We start from the raw sequence: 7,916 nt of genomic DNA on the forward strand, positions 1-7,916 counted from the left end.
TTAATTAAAAAAGAACTTGTATCGCTGAAGTTCCTCGGAAAGAATTTATACGGAAATTAACAAACGAACAGATACGTAACAGTATATTCATGTACCACAAGCTTTAAAACCGATAGAAGCTGCTCACTAAATAAATATATATACAGAACACTATCTGTGAATAAAGAATTATCTATAACTTCGTATTTTCTTTGCTGTCCATTTTTTGAAATATTACTGTACGTCATTATTTCTTGAATCTGTGTTTTACAGATACTTTAGACTTATCTGTTAGTTATCAGTATACTTGATTACTGCACTTAGGCATCTACCATTAGGAAATTCTATTTACAACTAGACATATTTTAGTGAGAAGCCCCATTTTAAGAGCTATAAACTTATATGTGTGAAGGTTCACTGCTTAATAATTATTACAGTTTTAATTAAAACATTATTTAAGCTTAACAAACTTCCTCTGGGCTTAGGTGCTGCTATATATTGTTACGACAGCGGAAGTCACGTGACTCTAGTAACACGTCATGATATTCTCGAAGGTTCTTGAATGCTCGAGTGTTTACTAGATGTGCGGTATTCTTGTATATAAGATCGCCAAGAAGTGACGGCAACAATGGAATTGAATTGCAGACAGAGATAGAGACGAACAATTAGTCAAGCGCGTGAATCGTTCGTTGTGAATTAAGTGTAAATTGAGAAATAATAAACTAGTTTTATTTAAGGAAGGACTTGTATTGCTGAAGTTTTTCAGAAAGAATTTCTACGGAAAATTAACAAACGAACACAGAGACGTAACAGTATATATACTTACTGTCCCGCCAAACATGTGGTCACAGAAGAAAGATATAGTAGTCACTGTTCTTATATAGAGAACCAAATTTAAACAGCTTATGGTAATGGCAACCTACAGTTTAATCTTTTTATTTATCCCTGCAGGTGGTCTCAAAAATGTTTCACAGAATTGTGTTTTAACTTGGTTATTACACGTTGACTTTCCTACTTTGAAATTAGTGAGTTATTGGCCTACTAACTACAAATAAAAAAATACTGTAGTATGGCATCTAGAAGATGCTTATTTAAGACCTCTAGATGTCGATGGACACTAATTAACTTAAAACATGCAGAATCTTCATAGAAGGTGTGTTTTTTCATATATGGTTACACTGTTTGTTGTTTGTTTTGGATTTCGCGCAAAGCTACACGAGGGCTATCTGCGCTAGCCGCCCCTAACTTAACAGTGTAAGACTGGAGGGAAGGCAGCTAGTCATCACCACCCACTCTTTTACCAACGAATAGTGGGATTGACCGTAACATTATAACGCCCCCACGGCGAGCATGTTTGGTGTGATGGGGATTCGAACCAGCAACCCACAGATTGCAAGTCAAGCGCCCTAACCACCTGGCCAGGTTATACTGATGGAATAATCAGTGCATTTGTTGCACAGATGATTTCCAATACTTCCATTATCTTAACAAAAGGAGTTTGTCACGCTGCTATAACATAATTTGTATTTTCAATTGTTGTATTATTAAGTTTTGGATATCTTTGAATGGTCTCATGCATAAATTTTAAAGATTGCACCTGGATGAGCATTGTAACTATTCTACACATTGGTTTTTCTACACTTTTAACAGCTTATTATCTCTACCCTCTCAAATTTTTGGTATCCTGTATATACATTTTAACACTACTTAGTTACTAATTGGTGTTTTTTTTGTACTAATTATACTTACCATGTTTTTTTGCAGAGCATACTGGATAAATTATGCCTCATGTTTAAGAGGTGTCCGATTTTTGTCATGGCAGCATATTGTTCTAATCTTACATCTACTAAATATATATATATCTACCCTTAGCTTTTATTGGAAAGTTTAAATAACTGTTCTGATAAAACCTCTCTGATGAACTAGCATTTGAGAGTTGTACTGATTTTTGTTAAAGTCTCACAACACAGCTAATGTTATTATTTTCAAGGTATACTGGAAGTTGAAAGGATAAAGATAATTTATCCTAATGGAATGGTAATATGTGCTGATCTGTGGCCCAGTTGCTTTAACGGATGTTTAAGATACATGTTACCAAATTTTCTATGGTAATGCATTATGCATGTCATATTATCACGATACATATCTCGAGTATCTTCACTGCTTCATATGTTCTTAATTTTTTCAGATTTCTTAAGTGGTTTTAAACTTTTAGTGCAAGCTAAAAAAAAAAGCAGCTATGATAACAAATCTAAATGTTCTCATGAAATTTAGTAAAGGCAAAACATTAAAAAAACCTAGTTTTCACATCTCAACCAGCTGTTTGTGTTTAGCCATTAGCTCCAAGTAAATAAAAAAACAAAAAAGAATATTATAAAATTACAACTCTGCATTTTGAACTTATGGTTGACTTTTATTCTTTATAATTATTAGCAATTTTTCTGGAACAAATAACAGTGGTGGATCTAGGATCACTTACAGAGAAATTTATAATAAATGTTACAACTATTAAGACTGTATTAGTTGGAGGTATCTGGTAATCAAGTGAGACATGCACATTTCTAATCTCATTATTTTGAATTCAGCAAGTTATTATGCTGAACTTACAGTTTACTTATTTTTTAACTGTAAAAAATAATAAGCTCAAATTGAAGGCTTGGTACACACTATTATTATTTGTTCTATTTTCATGTAGTTGTAGTATACAATGTTTCACATTAAATTACATATTAAGATTGTTACATGAAATTTTTATGAAGCATATTTTTCACTGGTGCATAACTCATGTGACAATTGAAAATTTGTATGAAAATATTAAATTTCAGGTTTTTGTGTCATTTGTTGGCATCTTTTGAAACTTGGTGTATTTAACATAAATTATATCATGCTGTGGTTTTGTACATAATGAATTTTTCAGTTGAAACTAAATTTAAATCTCGTACTGATTTTCTTGTTAGCTTACTCACGAATATTTGATAGATTTTAATGTAGGAAATAAAGTTTCTATTTTTAAGTTACAGATATTTCATTGAAACCAAGTTTAAGAGTTATCCCTTAGATATAGATTACTAGCTTATTGTTTACAATAAAATGAATTAAACAATTATATTTATTGTCACTGTAGCTTGTACCAATTTTGGCATTCGATAAAAATTAACTTCGTAAATGCTGATGTTTCTTCTGATGAGGAAAAATTCCAAACGTATATATATACCAAAGCTATAAAGTAATACACAGAACTGGTTGTAAACCATTCATTTATTTTTGGTTAAACCAACAATACAAACCTATGTAAATGTTGATATTTTGTTCTTGGATAATCTAATTACACATCCTTAACCTAGAAACAAACACTATTAAACTGGATTGTTCACCAGGAGTAACAACTATAGCCACTATCTGAGACCTACTGATAGCAGATATGAGTGACAATTAGTGATATCATGATTACATCCAGGCTGTAAAAAGTGAGTCACCAATAATCTCAATTATTAAAGTAATTTTCTGTTTCTTTCACTTGACTTCATATTTAACATTCAAATGACATAATTTATGAATACTTCCTTATCAGTCAAAGAAGCACCATATATACAAGTAACATTCATAATTCCACATATGCAACTAAACTGAGAACTTTTATCTGTAAGTACTCTCGTAAAAAAAAATACAAGTTCTAATAACTGTTTTCTCAATACATTAAAAATAGAAGCTATTGTACAAACTTATTCATTAAGATAGTAAGATACAATAAAAACAACATTCTGAATTAATGTGCCAATTGTTTGCACTAGATACCAAATCAAATGTTTTTGTTTTGTTACTTTCAGTCCTACATTCAGAAAAGATATGACAGTTGCTTCTGTCTTACAAAAGTAACATTAATTCAAGAGAGGTAAATTTCAATGATCATACATATTTTTATTTTCAGTGTATTGCTTGTAAGTCATGGAAGCTTTCATGCAAGTAAAAAAACCTCCAAAGGAAAATGTATGAACATATTCCATGAGATCAAGTAATATTATCTGCTTATGTTGCTAATTTGTGTTTTAAAATGCCATGCTACACAATGGGATATCTGCACTGTGCCAACCATGGGTGCTGAAACTAGATTTTTAATGTATAAGCCTTTAAGCTTACCCCTGAGCAACTAGGAGGTCTTCTTGTTAATTAAGATGTGTGCCACAACAACAACATTAAAGCAACAACAGTGAGAAACAGTTTGAGCTGGCAAACTACTATAAAAAATAATTTGAAAAGTAGTTGAAAGAAACTTAATAGTAAGTAACAAAACATCAGTGGCATAATGTCAAAGAGCCAATATTATTTTATGTTTGTGCAAATAACTTACAGACCAAACAAAACATCAGGGTGAAGGAAATAGTTACTACATCAACCAACTGTATCTTAGCAACAGTTAAGATTTTATTTCTTGATGAAGAAGGTTTCAACAAATTTTTTGCTATTCTATATTTAGTACTTTTGTTTTTGTGGGTAAACCATGAGCATTAGTGTATTGTTTGGCAATTGCACTGGATTAGGAGCTGCTTTACTTCACTGCTTTCATACTTATGGTGGTTTTGAAATGTCTCTTCTCTATAGAATACCCTGTGTTCACTAATCTGAACCTTGTTCACTACACTACAGTAGAACCCTGTTGTGAAGTTAAACAAGCATTTTCGGCTGCAAGTTGAATTAGCTTAAAAGCAGATGAAATTAATTTGGATTTAAAATTTTTGCCTAGATGCCAAGTAATTCTGTATACATTGCCAGTTTATCAGTATCAAAGCTGAGTGATTAGTGTAAGCTGATAACTGACTAATCATCAAGCCCATTAATGAATTATGGTCATTCAACTAATTATTTTCACATCAGACTTGAATAGTTGAAATAACTGAAAACAGTAATAATTGAAAACATTAATTTTGATAAGTTTATTATTTTGGTGAGTGGTGATACTAATCAATTAAGCTGAACAACCTTTAATTGATTGAAAATAATTATGATAGATCATAATGGCAATATTTTGATTACTTGGATAATTGGAATAATCAAAAAGAACAATAACCAGACACACTCAGTTCAATTAGTTGAATATTTTCATGACATTAGTCAGTTTACTCATAATTTCAATTACATGATTATTTTATGTAATACAAACTGATGTAATTGATATTCATAGATACTTGATTATATCAGTCACCCAGCTCTAATCAATGTTGATGTGTGTTCATTTTGAATTCGTATTTTAATATCAACAGAACTATATATTCAATCTATAAGTTTATCAAACAAAGAACCTCCTTCCTTGATCATTACTTGGATGATACAATGTAAAGTTTATAATAACAGGACTAACACAAGAATTTCAATACAGCAAAGTCTGTAAGTGGTCTTTATTAACTGTTACTCTGATATCTAAGTAAATCTGCTAAATCTGTATCATGTTTACCCTTTCACAAGTTAATTTATGATATTAATACCTTCCTCAGTTGGAATAGATAAGTAGGAAAATGCATTGATTACATCTAGCAAATAAGATTTCATCAGTGGGAAAGGTAGGGAAATTATGATGCATTTTAGAACATATTCTGGTAAAGAGTTTAAGAATCTGTCTAAAAAACAAGAAACTATAATATTAGCTTATGCATACTGCATATAAATGTGATTTATGGCTGTAATTATGGTTTTGATTGAAAGCTCTCTTGAACAGTGACTTGAGCCAGACAAAAGATAGACCTGAAATGTAATACACTTCTTATTTGAAGTATATTACAGATTAATCAAAAGAAAGTGGGAAAAACATCTACAATTTAACATGTTTCTTATCACAAATATTAGGCCTATAGTTTAATGTTCTTTTTCTGTTATGTTCCATGCTTCAGCTCAACCAAAATTTAAAATGCTTACTTACAAAACCTCATAAGCAAAATATCGAAAATACAAACTCTACTGTCCTTTAGTCAATTTGTATAGTAATTTGCTTGAAAATACCTTGTACTCTCCTCACGTATTGCATTAAAAAACATACAGTACATTTAACCCGAGTGACAACAAAGACATTTTTGCAACAAAAGATAAAACATAAAATAGTAAAAACATGTGCACCTAGTAATAAAAATATAAAAGAAAAATAGTAGTATACTTTTAATTTTTAAATGGGATAAAAATAAGAACACGAGGTATATGAACACCCTTTGTTTATGAAATTCAAAAAAAAGCTACTCGAGGGCTATCTGCACTAGCCTTACCCAACTTTGAAACAATAAACTAGATGGAAGGCATCTAGTTAATACCCTTCACCATCATCTCTTAGGCTACTCTTTACCAATGACCATCACATTATAACATCCTCAGAGCCAAAAGGGCAAGCATGTTTGGGGACAGGATTCGAACCTGTGACTTTCTGATTGTCAGTTGAGTGATCTAACAACCAGGCCATGCCAGGCAAATACCCTTTGTGTCTTGATCTTATTTTATATATATCAGATGACAAGTTTCAGCAATTAACTAATTTTAATACAATATTTAAAACTACTAACAATACTCACTTTTTTTGAGAAAGTTAAATATTAAGATTTCAAAAATAATCTAGATATTAGTACTGAACAAAGTTTACTACCAGAAATGACAATTGAGTTATTCAGTTTATTATACATATGCTTATTATTCTTTTTTAAACAAGTACATACAACAAATTAACTATTAAGATTTGAAAAACAATGTAGATATTAGTACTGAACAAAGTTTACTACCCATGATGCCTTTACTGGCAAAACCATGGTCATTAATAAATTAAATATTTGTGAAACACACAATCGTCTTTGTTTTTCCTCAATCCTGTTATTGAGTTTTTCAGTTTATTATATGGATGACCCCTACTCTTTTTAAAACAATCTATCTATTCTTTTATTTAAAAATGGGGGAAATTTTATATCAAATAATTAAATCTTTTTGAAACAAAACTTTTTTTTGGGGGTGAAAGGTACAGTAATTGACTACATTATTCTATGTACACATGAATTTTGTCAGAGATAAGAACAAGTTGAACAAAACTATGCATATACTTGAAAAATGAAAAGCATACTGATCATACTGCTTTTATAGACATTAATTATATTCTATATTAGTTTATATTATACATGTACACTGAGTGGTCACAAGTAAATAGACACCTAATTTTTCGTCATTTAACTGATTTATGCTAACTAATTTGTGTTCACAGAGCACTGTATGAATGAAAAGGGTCCGCACACTAATTATCTTGTGCTACAACAAGCCTAGAACTCAAGGTTCTCTTGAATTGTCAGATTTTGTTAGAGGAAGGATAGTTGGTCAAGCAGAATGGTGGAATAAATCAGCGGCAAATTTCTCAGAATTTGGGAATCCCGCTTTCGACAGTCAACAGAATCATCGTGCACTTCAAAAAACACGGTAAGGAAACAACTGAGCAGCATCCGGGTCGTCCTGGTCCATCGGAGAGGACAAAAAGGGCTGTCAAGAGGAGCATCGAAATGGATCCCAGATTCACGACTGCAGAAGTGGCCAAAGTTGGTGGGATGAGCCCAAAATCTGTTCAACGGATTCTCCACAGATTGGGTTATCGTTGCAGAGCAGCTAGATGGAAGCCCTTATTAAGACCTGCCAACATAGTCAGACGAAAGAAGTGGACAAGTGATATGATGACCAAGCCTCTGGACTTTTGGAAGACTGTATTGTTCTCAGACGAATCAAGATTCGCTCAATTTTCAGACAGTGGAAGGATATGGGTCTGGAGAATGCCTCACCAAGAGTTTTGGCTCAACATATTGCAGCCAACTGTGAAGCACGGTGATTTCAGCGTGATGGTTTGAGAAGCTGTTTGGGTTGGTGGGAGATCGAGCTTAGTGGAGTGCGTTGGCAACATACATTTTGCGAAATACGTCTAAATATTGGAGGAA

Source organism: Limulus polyphemus, unplaced genomic scaffold (genome assembly GCF_000517525.1).
Source record: "Limulus polyphemus unplaced genomic scaffold, Limulus_polyphemus-2.1.2 Scaffold537, whole genome shotgun sequence".
NCBI classification, from domain to species: Eukaryota; Metazoa; Arthropoda; class Merostomata; order Xiphosura; family Limulidae; genus Limulus; species Limulus polyphemus.